The sequence below is a fragment of the Paramormyrops kingsleyae genome, chromosome 11 (genome assembly GCF_048594095.1).
Source record: "Paramormyrops kingsleyae isolate MSU_618 chromosome 11, PKINGS_0.4, whole genome shotgun sequence".
NCBI lineage: Eukaryota > Metazoa > Chordata > Actinopteri > Osteoglossiformes > Mormyridae > Paramormyrops > Paramormyrops kingsleyae.
Window position 1 is genome coordinate 12661231 of NC_132807.1, and position 18555 is coordinate 12679785.

Below are 18555 nucleotides of genomic sequence, written 5' to 3' on the forward strand. Positions count from 1 at the left end.
AAACGGATCTCTACTTTACACTTTCACTCTCGGCTTCAGCGGGACGTAGCTGGAGGCTGACAAGTTTCTTAAACCCTGTTACTTAAGTAGATCCCGTTTCCGTCAAAAAAGTCTAAAATCTTTGTGCCAAAAAACGTAATTACCGAGCCTCTTGAAAGGGAAAAGTGCATTTAAAAAAGTTTTAAAAATTAAGGAAAAGCACCAGGCTGTTGATTTGGACTTGGTAGTTAACATTGTCATTGAAGCTTATGAAATGCCATTTTCTTTTCTGACCCAAACTTGATCGCAATGAGTCAATTAAGTTTAACTTAAACACACCCTATATAGGTTATTTTGTGGCCTCTTTGCAGTCCCTTTAAATTATATAAATGGCACGTTTCCTGATAATGGTGGACTGACATACTTTCAGGTAAGAAACACTGACTATCTATGAGAAGGGGATCCGTTTGAGCTGTAATGTTTATTGCCTGAGACGCACCCAACTCCCAGCTTAGCTACACAATGCTGTGCCATTTAGCCTCCAGGGGAATCAGTTTTAAATGTAATGTAATCTAGTGAAAGTGAGCGACGAGTGTCCTGATTAATCCTGCTGACACGATCACTGAGCCCTTGTGTGTTTCCATAACAAGGTCCCTTCCTGGGAAGCACAAGTGTTCATGTTACATGCAGTCGAACACAACCACTCCAGACCCATGGACTGTTTTCCATGGATTGTAGGAAACGGTTTAATTCCAGCCAAACATTCCCTTTTGCTCGTCCAGCTTTTCATTTATATTTGTTTACCTGTCTACGTGTGTCGGATTAGCGTGCTCTCTGTTCACATGCAGTGGAAGAGGCGAAGGGCCCGACAGGCTGGATAGCGTCTGCGGTAGCAGGTCCCTGTTTTTGCTGGCCGTCTCTCCACTTTAATGGGAACCATGTGTCTGGCCCTGTGAAGAAAATGAGCGACCTTCCGTGTCACCCACCTGTTGCGCTTTCAGCACAGATAATGCTAACTTTAAGCTACCGTCCCCCAGCAGCGGTGGCCGGGGTTTGGTCCAGGGGGAGCCCCGGCTTAGCGGGAGGGACTCATGAGCGGTAGCGTCGGGGAGGAAGCATGACTGTAGGTAACGCTGGTGATGGAGAATGAAACAACAAACAGACCACGGGGGTCAGAAACTTCCTCTGTTCCTCACAGGGATGCCTTTCTCCTCCTCGTCTGCTTGCTGGTTACGGGGCAGGCTGGCTGCGTTGCACGTTGCCCTGCCATCTGAAGCTACTTGCTAAGGAGGTTTCCCGAATTTTCTCAGGTCCTACGTAACGTTGTGACGGGCATGAAGGCAGGCTGCTCGCCGTGTCCCTATTATTCTTACCCCCCTCCTATTTTTCCCAGGGCTTAAAACGAACCTTATAAAATAAGCAATATATTATGGGCCGTGATGTAAATTGTTATTACTGGATGTGCAGGATAGGAAAATTTCGATTATTTTCCAAAAACCAACTGAGAAAGGCGGATTATGTCATAAAGAGGACATTGTTTCCCAGTGCTGCACGGGGATAATGGTGAGGCCACCACGTGTGTTTCACGGCGCACCACGGCCTGCTCCCTGCGGTACGTGGGCCTTCTCACAATGGGTCCTGTGCCTCGGGGCCGCAAGGCTGCTGAACGGTGGAGAAAAAAGAGAGCGAACCCCCTTTGTGTGGGGTAGCAGGCTGCAGAGACCTGTAAAGTGGAGCTTGTGGAATGCTTTACCGTTAATTCCAGATGTCGTGTGAGATTATGTTTATGTTAAGAATTATTTAACACCGTTAGGAGGAAGGCTAATTATTTTGTAATAAAAGCAGCTTTGATTTTCACTGATGGCATTCTATTATCTCAAATTACTCATGCTTGTTCTGCTAGATTTCACTTTGGCAGTGGTGATTAACAGTCTCACTCACCTACTTTCCGTCACACCTGCCGCACTTCTGTCACGTGACACTGCTGAGTAAGAACCCGTCTCAGATGCTTCTCAGTCATTTTCAGCTCGTTGATGACATGGAGACCATGTGCCTACTTCTAGCACAGCAGTTTTGTGGGGGACACGGTTCCTCTATGGGCTCATGGGCTTCATATACCAGTGGAGGGGCGGAGCACTGGAATACGCCTGTAGGAACTAGGGGCATGTGCTCATAAACTTTTTTCTCACAGAAGAAGGTGTTTGGGGGCTGAGTGGGTAGCACTGTCGCTTCACACCTCCAGGGTTGGGGATCCTTGATCTCTTTTCATTTTGTCTTCTTCCTGTGCAGCACAGGTTCCCTCCTGAAGTCGAAAGACTTGTACTTTGCGTCTGTAAGTTGCCCAGTGTTTTTGTGTCTGTATGTGTGAGTTTGTGCATGTGTGCCCTGTAATGGACAGGCATTCCATCCAGGGCGTCCCCTGCCCTCTATCCTCTGCTGCCTGTGATAAGCTCCAACCCCCCCCCCCCCCCATTCCATTAGGCGAGTGTCATGACATTACACTCATTTTCTCCACCTTATAGTTCTCAATATAGCCCATCCAATCATAGCCCTTTCCCTCTTCACATATTCTCTCGTTCTCCACCCTTCAACCACACCCTCCCTCAGGACTCAGAAATATGGCCAAACTAATTATTTACCTTCTCCCCTTGAGGATACATTTTGCTTTATAAGTGCTGCGATCGGTTCAAAGCTGCAAGACAGAGAAAGGATCCCTCAGAGTGTAAGTATAAATACAGGAGGCCAGTGTTAATTACACCTACAGGGGTGTGGATGTGGCCTTGTGATACACAGCAGCCATCACTGGGTATCTGGGCTGCCACTGTGCCCTGCTATGTGCTGCTAGACCATCTGAGAATCTGATTCTCTTTACTTTTTATCCTCCCTTTTGTATTTTCTCATAAGAGTTTTAAAAATTGTTCAATACTATGTGTCCTTTGTATTGTGTAAAGGCACAATTGCACCTACTTTGAGGAACATGTCACCTCTTTGAAAGTATGGTACTAGGCTCTTTCTGACTGCAGTGTGTTTGTTGACAGCTTTTAGTTAGAACAAAAAAGAAGAAAATCTGTATTTATTTTCTCTGAATATAGTTTTTGTTCCAGTGTCGGGAGCATAGAAGGGAAGGACGGGTTTTGTTTGAAGTAGTTTAAGAAACTCGAAAGCACAACGTGTGTGTTTTCATAAGGTTTTTTTTCTTTCCCAGAATGAGGCATGTAGTTGTATTGTGTGAGTCAGGGTGAAATGGCCCTTTGTGTTTCTCCAGAAACTCAATATTAAGACTGGAAGTGTTCAGAAATTACTTTTGACAGCTTGTACCTTTGCCAGCTGTGTCGTCTCTCTTACAGGCAAGCGGTGACACAGACTCTATGAGGAGGAGCTCTTCACAAAGCATTGTCATCCCTCCTGGCATTAACCAACCTGTCACTTCCAACCGTCTCATTTAAATCTTTTTTATTTTAATTTTTTATTGAGGAGGTGAGCTGTGAAATGCTTCAGCTCGCTTGCAGGCGTAATTTGTGGAATAAACTACTGGAATAGGGACCATATGGCCAATGTTTGAACAAGAACAAGGCAAATAATTTGTGGGGCCTGGTGCCTTTTCGTAACATGATCATTTATGGATCAATTCATCCTATTCTTGTTTAATTTAGCATATAATTGACTCGCAGCTCAGAATTTCTGGAACATATTTACATAGGAGCTGTGACTAAAATAGTGTAGCCATTTGAATACAGATGCAGCTAGATGAGAGAGCACCTTTCAGCGGCTAAAAGTCAGGAGACAATTGCACGTTGATTATGGTGCTGCGGACAAAAATTTCCAAACGCTTTATGCACCTGAGGGTATTTGCATTTGAATGCTTGTTGTGTGCATCTATCTTAAGTGTTTAAACGTGGCTTTTAGGCCTGATAGCTAGCTTGATAGAAAGATGGAAGAGTTGCAAAAGGAGCCCTGATTAGAGTACAATTGCTTTAGAGTGCTGTAATTTGAATTGGTAACCAGAATGGCTGCATTCTTGTTTTATTTCCACATGCCTGTAGTGGCCCTGTCCTCTTACTGTGGTGTCTGATGTTACTTTATGTCCTGCTCAGGATTTCATGTGAAACTGAAATGTTTAGTGCTTTAGTGTGTTGGGGCTCTGTCTGCGTTTGGGGCTGTTTTGCTGATTTTGGTTCTGAGTCTTTTTTTCTTTTTCATTTTTAGTGGGTCTTTGAGTTTGAGTTCTTACTCCTCTGTGCATGTGTGTGTGTGTTTGTGTGCACATGTGTGTATTCACGCAGTTCTGTGGCAGCATGTTGCGCTTGCTGATTTTGTGATACAGGCTCTTTGTCCTGCCGCACTCAATCCCTCCTCCCCTGAGAAGCCTGTCAGCGTTTGGTGAGGCTACTCAAAGGCAAAGGGTTCTCCAAGGTCCATTTGCACCCTCCCCGGATAAAACATGGTCTTGAGGCTGCGGCTCGGCGACGTTCACGGGTTCTAAAACGGGAACATGGTAAACAGGATTTCAGGGGCCAAAGTGCCCCCTATTGTCTGATGGTAAAATGGAGAAATGCTCTGAGTCCATAAAGGGAAAGAACTAGGGGATTGGGGGGGGCAGGAGCACGATACCTGGGACACTTGTTTTCATAGCCCAGCTGCATAGGAGAAATCCCCACCGGGAGTGAGAAAATGCCCCTTTGTAATGCTCTTCACAGGGGAGAAGCCAGATGGCACAATCCCAGCGGACCTCTAATCTCTTAGTGGTCCCGTAACTCTCACTACACTAATGTGTGAGTTTTGACAATAGAGGGTACGCTGTGACTCCTTCTAGTTACACTACCACACTTTGCGATTCTTCCGGCCCGTCCTCCAGCCTTCCCGTGATCTTTCGCTTATTTCCCATGTAAGAAAACTTTTAGCTTTCTGTCCATCCGTCTTGCACGTATCCAGTCCAGAGTCGGGGGGGGGGGGGGGGGATTTTTCCTTTTTCTCTTGGCGAGCAGCTAGAGAACTTGTCTGATTCACATTCTGAGTCGAGAAGCAGGCAGTTCCATGAATGTGTGTTCGGGAGCTGAGTTGCTGCAGACGAGTCTCCGAGGGCGGGAACGGGAGGGGTGTATTGTTCAAGAATGTGATGTCTTTTCCATTCTTATGGCCCCAAAAAGAGGGAGCACTCTATGAAGGACTCTGTGGTCAATGCACACATCAGCAGGCCTGGCTATTCTCCTGGATCCTTACGATTCCGTTTGTCCGGCCATGAATGACATATTTTACCACAGTGAAACATGCTCGATTTCACTGCGGCCAGCGCACACAGGCGTGCTGAAATACTGAGGGCGTCAAACCCTGTGAAACACACTGATGTGGGTTTTTATCTGTGTGAACTCAAGCTGCTTGTTCAACGGGTCCTAGTAAAAAACACAGATGCTAAAGTGGTATTTTGTTGTGCCTATACTATAGGATGTTATGGTGGCCACATTTTTATCAACAATTTTTTGTGTGGTTGAGATGTTAGCTATCTGAAAAACACATAATTTGTACAGAAGTCTGACGGATCTGTTTTATTTTGAGAACAACAGCTCAGACATATCTCCAGGTTAACATTTATTTTTCTTGACTCTGAAAGAGTATGTATTACATACTTAGTTTGTTTCAAATTTTGTTGGCAGCCAGTTTTCCTAAGATAATTAAAAATGTTTCTTCATAATTTTTTCCTAAGATTTAACTTTGTTAGACATGGTAAGAAATGGTAGGAAATAAAAATCAATAGCCTAAAAATGTTAATAATGACTTTATGTGATTAGATAATGAAAAATCTAACTGTTCACTTGTAAACAGAATTCACAGGTACCTCGACAGCTGTGCTGACTGTGCAGCAGCTCATTCTGTTGTAATTTAAGGGGAACCTCCTCATAGTTGCATATATAGAATTCTAGGGAGTTTACATTGTGAAATCATTTTTCACGTGGGATGACGGGGAAGTCGTGTGCAGCTCTCTGGAATCTCATCAGCCTGTTCACAGGCGCACAGCTACCCTGTCTCTCCTTTCCCTGAAATCAGGTATCTGCCATTCCACTGATGTTCGTTAATGGCTCTTCATTGCTGTTGTATTAGATCAGTCTCAGCAGCGAATAATTTATCGGACTTGCTGCGCTTGATTTGGGGTGACGTGTGGTGCAGGTTGATGATGTCAGGTTTGACAGCAGTAGCATGTAATACATGCGTCTGAATACGCCGACCCACCCCCCCCCAGGAGATGCTGGGCCTTTTGCATTCCTCCCCTCCAAAATGCACAGCCCTGTCCCCTCTCTTGCATCCCATTCCCAGGTTGGTAAAGACAAGCTGCTGATGAATAGGATTGCCTTCTTAGTTAAGATAACAAAGTCCTGTCTTTGACATGTTTGGACTGGAGAGACTCTACAAGAAAGAGAGCTTTGCAAATCAGTTTTTGGACTAAAAAGTGACGCAATGGCAGTTAAAGAAGGACGGTCTGTGTATGATGGCCAATGGATTTTTGTCATATAGTAGAAAAACCAAAATTGGGAATCGACCCATTTTTTGTTTTTGATAAGATCGGAAAATGGGAAAAAATGGCCAGTTATCTGATTTTCTGTAGTATGATTATAAAATTGGGAAATAAAATATTTGTATAGATGTGGGGTCCGTTGACAGTTTTGTTGTAACCTGGAAATTCTTACTGCATATCTGTTTGGGACGAGACGTGGCTTTTCAGAGAGGAATGTGCAGGGGTCGTGTGCTGAGCAGAGGCTTGGAAGGATCAGCAAAACAAATAACTATAAATGGGTTGTTTCCCGAGTTTGTTTTTTCCACTGTACAACGAAAATCCATTGGCTGTCATATACAGACCTATGACACAGCGTGAGATTTCCTGTCCCTCGATGTGTTCAGACATTCTCTAGCGGTCTCTGTTTTCGCATTAGTTAGCGATGACCAGACTTCACGTCAGCGTCTCTGGCCATGTTCCCCCAAGTCCGCTTCTAGGATTAGCTGTAGCTGGGTGGTGGTTGGGGGCTGAGATTACACTGCAGCCCGGCAGCTGATCCGAAGCCAAAGTCATCTGACAAAGACGCGAAGTTCTGCATTTGCGCTGAAGTAATCGAATCAAGCTGTGAATCCCTCCCCTCCAACACGCTGCAGATGCACACATGCTTAAAATTTGAAGGTTCATTTGATTTCAGAGCTCATTTCACATGCTTCTCCTTGGGCACTCTGCTCTTTGAATAAGACGGGAACATCATTTGCTGTACAAGTTTTGTTTCGATATGTAACACATGGCCACACCACCGTAAGTATGACAGTCTGCAGTTTATGAGGTCGGTGGTGTGTGTATTAACATCTATGTTTTATAGAGTCATGGTCTGGTGTTTACCTGTGTGTGTGTGTGTGTGTGTGTGTGTGTGTGGGGGGGGGGGGGACGCACAGACAGTCAGACTCAGACACACACTCCAGCACTTGTAGTGCACACTTGGGCTTTAAGAGTGTGGTTAATATGGTCAGTACAGTTAAGCCCAGTGCTTAAAGTAGGAATCCTGCATTATCATATATAATCAGTGCTTAATTAGTGCCAGGACCTCTGGCTTGGAACAGTCTGCCACCTCAAACACTACACCCAATATAACTATGCTTAGAATGGAGTTAAACTTTGGAATAAATAAGGAATATATATCGCTTATCTGACATTTGATTTGAAATGGAAAAACCACCCCATGGCCACTGAAATATGAGGTTACTTTCTGGCCCATTAACCTCATCTAATTGGGTAATTCTGTCTTTCAATTTGAAATAACTAACTGGAGCTCATAGAAAATATTGCATTGTTACATATTTAAATAATTAATAGCACATTACTGTTGTGTGTGTGACATCACTCAAAGTCAGTAGGCTCTGTCTCCTCATTAAATGGTGGTAGCAGTTGGTCTCTGTGCTCTTCATGAGCTCCAGCATTGCTGGGTAAACCTACAGTACATATGGCCACTACTCTTTAGCTGAACAGGCATCAGGTCATACTGCCAGACTGATGGAATACCCGTGTTTCTGAAGTACCTGCTTCTGTGTGAGTGTGTGTGTGTGTGTGTGTGTGTGCGTGTGTGTGTTTGTGAACGCGAGCGCTTCCCCAGAGGCACAGCTTGTCATTTCTCACCACACCCATCCTCTCTGCCTGCTGAGTATATACCGTCAGTAAAAACACATCTCTGCTGTTAATGGTGAGCACAGTTGTTGTGGTGAAGAAGCTGTGGGGAATCTAATAAAATGAGCCTGAAATTGAGTGGAATTCTCTTTAATGAGAGGATGATTGCCTAATTAGGGACAGGGAAGGCGTATCTAAGGGAAGCCCTGGTACGGAGCCTCTCTCAGCCAGCCTGCCTGCTCTCCTATAGAGATTAGCTGTTGCTTAGAAGAAAAGTCATTGTAATATGCTACCTTTCTGTATTTAATGATGGCTGTGATGTATAATTTGGCATCTTTTGTTATTTGTTGGCTGCATAATAGTATTTAGCCACACAAATACTTATCTGAAAGAAATATTAATAGAAAATTTTACATTGTCATTATGCTCAATTGCCATCCAGTCAGTGGTTCTGAAAGGTTGTTAATTTCTGTCCCCTGCAATTAAAACAGCCCTCAATAATCAATCCACAGTAATGATTAGTTACATTTTCTAGAATGCGGTTAAGGGAAGACCATTTACAGGTTTGGTTTTAATGATGAGTGTGTAGACACCAAGCTCTGTGTGTATGTGTGTGTGTGTGTGTGTGTGTGTGTGTGTATGTGTGTGTGTGTGTGTGTGTGTGTGTGTGTATGTGTGTGTGTGTGCGAGCAGGTACCTGTATACCTTACCTTATGGGGACATGATGACTCCACAACGTGATGAATACCCATATTTTTCCCTTATCGGCACCAGTTTCTTGGTCTCCATGAGGGAAAACTCAATTTAATAAAAAATCTGTGACTGCAATGAAAAAACTAAAAATGCAAAAACTCTTGTATTTTGCTTCATCACTTATGGTTATGGTTAGAGCTGGATAGGGGTTAAGATTGTCATAGTTAGCATTAGCATTTGTTCCATAGAAATGAACGAGCGGCCCCCATAAAGATATGTTTACCCGACATGGGGGAGATGTGCGTGTGCGTGTGCGTGTGTGTGTGCGTGTGTGCTGGCTGTGCACCTGCCATGGTGCGTGTGTGTGCAGTGTGTTTGTGGCCACTGACAGCCACTGATCTACTGATGAAAACAGAACCAAAACCTTCACAGCCCCATCGGCTGAGTTCTTAGTTTGCCCCCCCCCCCTCCATTGTGCATTACCTATTACCCATTACCCAGTGCTGCAGTGCATGCCACCTTACCCTCGCCCAGTCTACCACAGTGTCAGTGCCAGTGCTGCAGTGCATGCCACCTTACCCTCGCCCAGTCTACCACAGTGTCAGTGCCAGTGCTGCAGTGCATGCCACCTTACCCTCGCCCAGTCTACCACAGTGTCAGTGCCAGTGCTGCAGTGCATGCCACCTTACCCTCGCCCAGTCTACCACAGTGTCAGTGCCAGTGCTGCAGTGCATGCCACCTTACCCTCGCCCAGTCTACCACAGTGTCAGTGCCAGTGCTGCAGTGCATGCCACCTTACCCTCGCCCAGTCTACCACAGTGTCAGTGCAGGAAGCTACTTATGTTCCGCCTTTGGTCCTCCACACCATGGCAGGGAAGACCAAGGTGAAGCGAATCGCTGGTGCATCAATTAACTATGACCTTAAAAACCTCTGTCCCTGTTTAATTGCTGGTGCTGAAGCAAGTCAATCGCATTAATCAGCACTTAATGACATCCCAGCTCATTGGCTAAAATACTGTAAATAAACAAACAAATAAGAACAGTAATAACTGAAAATCACTGAGCAGAAAAGATGTTGGTATATGATCTTGGGTTGTGACCTTCCTACTGTGAACTTTCTCTTTTTGTAAATCCATATGCAGCAAATATACATGAAAGTTTCAGCTTAATTAGTTATAAAGCAATGGCCCCAGATTTGAGAGTGATTAGGCTGTATGTATTTGCATAGCTGAGAACCCTAGCAGACTATTTCAGGAAAATGCACTAACTTGATGAATCAAAAGAATTCATGAGTCTAACAGAATGGAATAAATGAAAACAACTTTTCTTTTAAACAGAACTCCTCCGCAGGAAGCTATTTAGCCAAACAATAAATTAATGGGATCTGGGAAAAGTTGATTTTAAACATCGTTTGGGCTGTATTTCACAAAATAAAACGTAATGACTCAGAATCTGAATAGCTTTGTCATTCTTCATCTGTTTCTTTTCACATTATGGTTCTATCAACATCAGCGTCACACATACGTTAATGTTAGGGAGCTAACAAAGTGTGTATCTTAAATGAACCGAAACACAATTGAAGGAATAACTGAATCAGTATTTAATGCTGCACTTTTTCACAAATGACCTTGACACAAATTAATAGAGACACTCTTGGTGTCACACAGTTTCACCCAGTTTGTCGGGGTAACTGCACTTTCCTGAGACTCTCACATCACTATTTCTTTGTCTGTCCTTTTTCGTTACAGATCACTTTCATGAATTCAAAACCTGCTCACCAGTGACCACAGGGTGTCGGGGCTGAAATCTTTCTGCTTCTGTAAGTACTGTCTTCCCCTTCGTACTCACATTATGTCTGTCTAAGCTTCACAAGCTAAAGGTCTCCTCTCCGAACCGCCGTATGAGAAGCACGTGTCTGTTTTGTTTGGGCAGTTGTGCTTAAGCTACGAGGCTCAGTTTCGTAGGGAGATGGGGGAGGGGAAACGTGAGCAACATGATACATTAATAAATGAAATAAGAAATGAGGCTAAACATGAAATCGATTCTTACACTAAAACTTCAGAGTTTAGTTATGGACTATAATGCGTCCTGCAACAGCAGATATCTTACAAGCAATTGTACAGGTAATTGTAAGTAGATTACTTTGCTAATAATGCATCTGATATGATTTTTGACTTTGAAAACTTGAAGTCAGATGTGTGTAGATGAAATGCAGTTTCTTGGAGAATTATATTTTCTGTCCAAGACAAGGGGATTTCTGTACTTTTGAATTTTTAAGTGTAATCAGTGGCTTTTGAATTTAACTGTCGCTCGCCAAAGTAGTGACCTTGATTCTCACTTTTGCCAAATTGTAATGTTTCAAAAGAACCAGACAGAGAATCAAAGTTCTATCCATTGTTTTGGTTTTTAATGTACCGTACCTGAGCTCCCCCAGTGCACTGTCATTGCAGTGCATAGAGCACTGGGAATAAAAAATAAATGGCCCAGCGACAACTTTTGAGAATGTCTTGCCGGATGATTGTAATTATATGACACACTTTCACATTGATAATTATGACTATAGTTTATAGTGATTATAGTTTATCAGTAAACACCAATCATTACATTAGTTGGCCTTGCATTTAAGTTCTGCCTCCCTGCTTACTGTCTGATGTATTCCATAGCCTCTGAGCCACAAGGGAAAGAGAATCATCTGGTTTTACTCAACTGACAAATTGGTTAGAATAACAAAGCTGGCTGTTGACATTGTCCACCAGTGCATGTCTGCACATAGGATTGGTGAGGATGAAAACAGGAGTGATACTGTTCCGCTGTTGAGGCCTGATCGGTAATAAATCATTGTGCTCTAACACAATGTCAAAACTTTTACTGAAAAGGTTAAAGTTAAAATAGATTTTATAGTTTTTTTCTTCTGTACCATGAGAAATCTGTAGGTAACAGGTGTATTTTTCTGCTTTTTTGTTTTCAGGAAACAGCTTGGTTCCATGCACATTTTTACTGCAGATTTATTGTAGGAAAACAAAATGAAAAACTCATCAGTTACATTTTGTCCCCGATTTCCAAAAGGTGCATGAGCTTTTCAGTGAGCATCCATACTCTAGTAATTTCAAACAGAGGCCTTTCCTTGCTGTTAACTTGGTCAAAAGGGATCATTCACCAGCTGCAGGTTAAACTATTTTTGGAACAAGGCAGTCATTATTTGACTTTAAAAAGTGAAATTATTGCATGGGCTACTAATGTCAACAGCAGCATGCGTCCTCTTGGTAGGTGAAAGCCTTGGTGTTCTCTGTGAAGGTTTCCAGGAGTGCCCGTGTTAAGTGTGTATACATTAAAAGGACACTGAAAAGACATTCAAATTCTTTACACAAAAACGTGAGCTTGTAATTTATGTAGAAATAATGTTTTCCACTAGAAGTAGACTTAGATATTTTTCACATAAGTACAACTAATATTTCAGTTACACATTGACTGTCTACTATTATATGTGTGAGGAATTTTACCCATAAGAAAAATGAGTAAAGCAAAATGAGACTGAAGGTGCCAGCTTGGCCATGCCTTTCTGTGATGATCTTGGAGAGTCATCGTGACTGCCGCTCAAATCTCAGTACCTGGTCAGACTCTCTATCTCTCTGTCCTTTCTGCTGTACGCTCTCACATTGCTGTTCTCTTTGTAGTGTTTGCAGCTGTAAGCAAGTGCTGGCAGATGATACTCCACAATTAAGATCTCACTCATTACAATAACAATAGGGTCAGTAATTATTCAAAGCAGCTGTTGCCGATTGATATCAGGTATGGTGGGGTGGGTGTGGGTTTTGTTGTAATTTATGGCAGAGGCATATTTCTGCCGTATCCTGGGACCGTGCCAGTGACTGTACCACGGTGGGGTGTCCACGCATTGGGTACTATATGAAAGCTGTCAGAGCCAGTTAAAAAAGAGCATTCAGGCTCTCATAAGGGTCCCGGGGCTGGGATTCAAAATGCACCCTTGTCTCATTCGTTTTACAACACGTGTTTATCAAGCTCTGAAGAGCCTTCAATTCCCCGGGCACGTATATCAGTGAAACTTGCTCATTAATCTCAATTCTTTTGCAACTGTAATCTGCGCGCTAAATTAATTAGAGAACGAGGCAGTAAATAATTTCTGCAGTGTTTGGCTTGTTATCAGGTGCATTTAATCATTCCTGTGTGATCTCATTTGGGAAGCACCTGAAGACGCGGGCAACTAATAAAGCATTTTGCAAGTTAAGTTGTGCAGAAATCAACAGACGGGGTCCCTGGTGTCCTTTTTTGTTAAGTACAATTTGTTCCGAATTGCATCTGAATTAAATATCATTGCAATTGGTATTTTCCCCCATGTATTATTAATTGAGTGCAAGCAGCTTTATTTATTGATTCTACATTATGATATCCTTCCATCATGATTAGAGAAAATGATTTGAAAATGGGATTCTTGAAAATATTACTTTTTCCAAATTTCTGGCCCTTGTGAAATTTTTAGATTTAATTTGGGACTGTCACTAAATCTGTCTAGCATTTAATTGTACAAAACACTAAATACCATATTTGTATTTCTGTCACACTGGATGTGGAGCTTCTGAGTGTGTCTATTGCCTGACTGAATGAGATGTAAAAATATCAAGTCTCTGAGGATCTATTCATCTGAATAAATAACGATTAGAATACGGGTATTTGCATCTGCCAGTCAATTAGGTAATGTTATGCAGTGTAAATTGAGATTTCATTGCTGTATCATTAATTTGTGACAAACTAAAGGAGAATGACCAGAAGCCAGACAACAGTGCCTATTGTGTTTTGGCACTCTCGGCTGTTTTCCGATTTCTTGCAGAATCGGTCTGGTATTACTGGGCCAGCTGGTACTGTAGTGGTCCAAATACTGGACTTGCGATGAAAAGCAGGTCCTTGTAGGAGGGTTATTACGGCTTCATTCTCGCTTTAGTTCGAGTGGAGCACAATGTTTTATCCAGATATTTAGCGGGACTGAGTGTATAACAGCTTTTACTGCAGAAAGCAAGCTGTGTTTACATATATTTCGTTTAGCAGCCACTTTGGTCCAAAGGATTTAACAGTGATGAGTAGAGAGCAGAGCTGGTGTCCCAGCAGCAACAGTGATATTACAGCACCAGGCATGGGATTAAAACTGGCAACCTTCTGATTACAAGCACAGAGAGAGATCACCCTCTTTAATACAGCTCTCATCATATTAATATTAATCATATCAAACATATAGCTGTTGGTTCACTAGAAGCTTTGGGAGAAAGTGAAGGCCAGGAGAAAACTGGTCTGAAAGGTCAGTGCTCTGAATTCCTTCAGTATGATTGGTAAAACTACAAACTAATAATAACTAGTAGTACTGGTTTCTGGGTGCATTTTAAGCTCTAAAAATGTTTTCTCATAAGGTGGCCTGCTCCACCTGTGACAGGCATCATTGGGTGAAGCGTCACACAGTTGCGTGTCATTAAAGTGTCAGAAACGCCCATGTTGTATTAGTCTGTCTGCTATTTCCAAAATGGCAACTTTGTGTCTGTAGAGCTCTTCCGTAACAGCTGAAGAAGCGGCTGTGTCCAGTGCCCACAGGCTCTGCACTGCCTTGGTGAATTCATGGCTGTTCTGGTGGTCAGATTTCAGGGAAACCGCTCGGCTTGTGTTGTTTCGAGGCAGGGTGGCGGCAGGGGCCGTGGAGGACAGGGTCGGGTGGTACCTCATTAATCCCCTCAGCGCCCCCCTTCCAGGCATGTAACATGGAACTAAAAGTCCCGTAAAACTAATGAGGGCTCCACAGCTGAGAAAGCTGTCCTGCTGATGATGCTCCAGCTGGGGGGGTGGGGGGGGTAAATCCCAGGTACGCCGGGAGTCACCAGTTAATTGGTTCAACAATTAAGAGAAGTTTTGTGGGACCCGGAGGAGGCCTTGGGCCCCAATGGCAGCCAGCCTCAGATTGTAATAAGCTAACAAGCTTAATCAAATGCCGGGGGGGTGTCAGCCTCCTGAGATCAGACTCCTTTGCAGAGACTGACAGAGGCGAGGAAATCTGTGAGCGCAGTGAGGGAGAGCGCAGTGAGGGAGAGCGCAGTGAGGGAGTGCATATGAAGGCTCCACTGGATTATAGGTTGGCGTTGTCGTTCTGCTCTGGATAACGCAGATACTTGGATGGTGTTTCCAAGCACATAAAATAGACAAAGCACTGTCAGCTGTATTTGGTTAAGTAATCAGACAAATGGTCTGCCCTTCTAAACGAAGCAGGAAATAACCTCTTATTGTAGCCAGGTCCGTCAATAACAATCTGAGATAAACGTAATGATTTTGTCATTCTGTTTTATTCTGTTCACCATAATTCCGTTTTTTGAGGCATCATTGATTGAATGGTCGCAATTAATGTAGTTTTACTTAGTGGGTGGAAATGAGTGTAAAACTTCAAGTCAGGTCATTGGCTCAGATGAACAAAATGATTAACCCTCATTATGCCACAAACTATCATTAACAGTTATAACTCTTCTCGGCTTAATTTATTGGCCCGCTCTCGCTGGTGATGGCCCTCCGGTATGGTTAATATCATCCTGTCCTTCTCGCGTTATTAATAACAATTGGTAGGAATATGTCTGGAAAGCAATTTGTTCTCAGTAATTGTGAAGAGTGGATGGGTCTGAAAGGGATGTATGGAATGAAATGCCATTATGCTGTAATGGGTGGGGTGAAAAGTGGCGAGACTCTTTCCTTAATTAATAACATCTTCCAGCGTGTCCTGAGCAGGCCGGTCTCTTCTACCTCCATCCCGAATCACAGCAATGGCGTCGTCAGCACCACCTACCCATGTCACAAGTCAGTTGTAAGAAGAGTGCAACAAGCACAACAATTATGTAACAGAGCAGTGTTTTTGTTGGGGTGGGGGGCATTAAGTAGTGCTGAGTGTAGTTGTGAAATCAATACATTGAGCAAGTGGCGACTCGAGCTGATTCCCGCGGAGAGCTAACGAGAGGAACATCTCACTGCCAATGTTGCCGTGGAGAATTCTCTGGGCTTCTAAATTGGAGCTGGAAAGTTTGTGGGCTGTATTTTTTATTTTTTTTAAAAGCGATCTGTTGATCTTGGTGCCGGTTAAAGGTAAGATGAGAAGAGCAGAGCTCCCCCCCCCCCCCCCCCCCCCCCGGAAGAGCATCTGTGGCTGCTCTCCCAACTGCATGTTCGACAGAAAGAAAATATTAAACGGTGGCCTTGGAAGCAAGTTCTACCGGCAAAACGTACCCTGCACTTCTTTTCCCTTTCCAAAGGCGTATTCTGTAGGTAGTTTTGGTCTTTCAAAGGCACATTGTGGTCTGTCTGCGTTAAACAGAGGCTCTGCACATTGCTGCCGCCTGAACGTTTTCGCAGCAGACGACGCTTGAGCAAGATAACGCCAATTGGATTTGCCAGAACAAAACTAAAAAAGTCTATTCCATAGTGAGTCATTTCTAAAGTTGTTTTTCCTTAGTTTTGAATTTACTTTTCCGCTTTGTATATTTTTGGGAAAAAACGGCCAGACAGCCTTTTAGAAGAAGAATAATTATGCTTTTGTTCAGGCTTCCTTCAAAACATTAAGAAATTAAATTGTAATATTATTTTTGTGGTGTGGCTTTAGTAATATGTCAGCATTTTTGGTTGTATTATGAGTATTTTGAAAAAATACAACACTTTGCTGTTAAAACATTTTGTGCTGGATGAAACACACGATTAATCTTTGGTGTTTGGCTGCAGAATAATTTTTAAAAATCTTTATTACTGAGCCATTTTGAATCATTTTATAGTTTGTGTTTTGTTGCCAGAGGTTAATGCTTACATTAGTCACATGCAACCAAATGGCCACCCGTCTCACAACTGTTTAAAATTATGTCCTAGGTGCCTCACTTGTATGTCACTTTGCTAAATGAATAAATATTAATGTAAAAATAAGCCTTTGGGTTTAGCTGGTTAGGTTACAGCCTAATTGAGGCACCACCTGGATTACCAAGTGGCCGTCTACCTGCTTCACCTACCCGTGTTCCTTGTGGTTGGTCCATTAGCCCGTTGCCAAGCGTAGGCTCACCTGAAGAGGGGGCAGCTCCTCCCCACTAATGGGGAAGAGCCCTTAATCTTCACTCCATTAGCAAGTCCTGTCATTCAGACACACGGTGTCGGCCTGATTTAAATGAAATGAAATGAAGACAGTTGTTTCTGGTCCCCTGGCTTCACTCGTCGCCGTAAACATATGCTCCGCGCCGCGCCTTCCATCTTATTTATGGGTTTAATTTGTTGTGTGGGCTGCACTGGAAATTAAATTTAATGCAACCCTCCCAGGGACCCTGTCATATAATAACATGGTAATTCCTGTGTACCCTTTTGAAAAATGAGGAAATTAATTCCTTCTGACGTGTTCTAATTATTCCGGTGTGAGCGGCAAATCGGCCCCCCTGCCAGCCCAGCCAGGCGTGCCATTTGGGGGTGGGGGCGAGGGAGGGGGAGAGGTGCTAATGCTGACCAGCACCGCGTTTAATTTGAAACACGAGCAGACACCTTTTAACACACCGTCCTCACGTCAGTGCACTTCGCACAAATTAATTCTGCGCCTGACTGCCGGCTCGGCATGGGTCGGCGTTGGGGGGGGTTCAGGTGATTGCTACTGTAGGTAGAGAGAGAGGCGTTAACCTTTTGGGGGCATCGTCATGTTCTGCTGGCCTTGTTTTCAGTGGCACCCCCTCTATGTAGCTGGTGACACCCCATGGATGTGAACGTGAACAGGGTCCCTCCTCCTGTCTGACGGCCAGTTATTTCATCTTCTCTGATCACTCCACTCCAGCATCTCGATTATTTTTGTTAACCTCAGAATTAGGTGTCGTATTTTTACTGTGCTGGACTATAATTAGGACACAGTATATAGGAGGCTGAGGCACGCTGAAGGCTTGACGTTTGCTCCCTCCTCCCCTTAATGCCCTAAGTGAGGTCTGGCTGGGCTGGGAGATGCTGTCTTGGTGAATATACCGCCATAAGAACATAAGAACATAAGAAATTTACAAACGAGAGGAGGCCATTCGGCCCATCAAGCTCGTTTGGGGAGAACTTAACTAATAGCTCAGAGTTGTTAAAATCTTATCTAGCTCTGATTTAAAGGAACCCAGGGTTTTAGCTTCCGCTACACTAGCAGGAAGACTATTCCATACTCTCCTCCCGCTACTGTTTCATATTGCATAACTGCCCTTAGAAGGCAAGAGATGATGCTGTCTCCCAATGGAAGAGTGTGTCTGAGGATCAGACTGACTTTCAGGTACTGGTCTGCAAGCAGGAGTGCTCAGCTCCTATGGACATCGCCGTCCTACCAAGGCCTAAAATGGACACTAGTATTCCGGGATGAATCGTGTAAATGTGAAGTAAAGAGAAGAGGCGGAATGACTAAGAATTATACTGTATTCTGTTTGCTACTTTGTAGCGCTTGTGAGCGTGCTGTCAGATGGAAGGCAGTGGTTCAATCCGGTGTAATGTGCTGGTGTTAAACATTTTAAAGACATAAAGCCTGGCTTTTTAAAATGTTTTCAGTAACACTTTCTATGAATATTACATCTACAAGAATCTATGAACACATTCAGAGTATAACACATTATAATGCATTCATAAAGTGTTATAAAATGCCTATAAATATTTATAGAAAGCCATACCACATTATAGCCATGTTTATTATGCATTATGGGTGCTCTATGAAGCTCTCATCTGTAACACACTACATAATA

General features: G+C 43.4%; 1 protein-coding gene across 4 annotated transcripts in view; it reads left to right on the forward strand.

The window, feature by feature from the left end:
- The window catches only part of LOC111840795 (transcription factor SOX-6-like), a 148315-nt gene that overhangs the window by 11300 nt on the left and 118460 nt on the right, over positions 1–18555 (forward strand). For all 4 annotated transcript variants that reach the window (XM_023806044.2, XM_072718069.1, XM_023806064.2 and 1 more), the window contains exon 2: positions 10552–10622. The gene's annotated coding sequence lies outside the window, so the exon portion shown is untranslated. The remainder of the gene's footprint in view (positions 1–10551; positions 10623–18555) is intronic.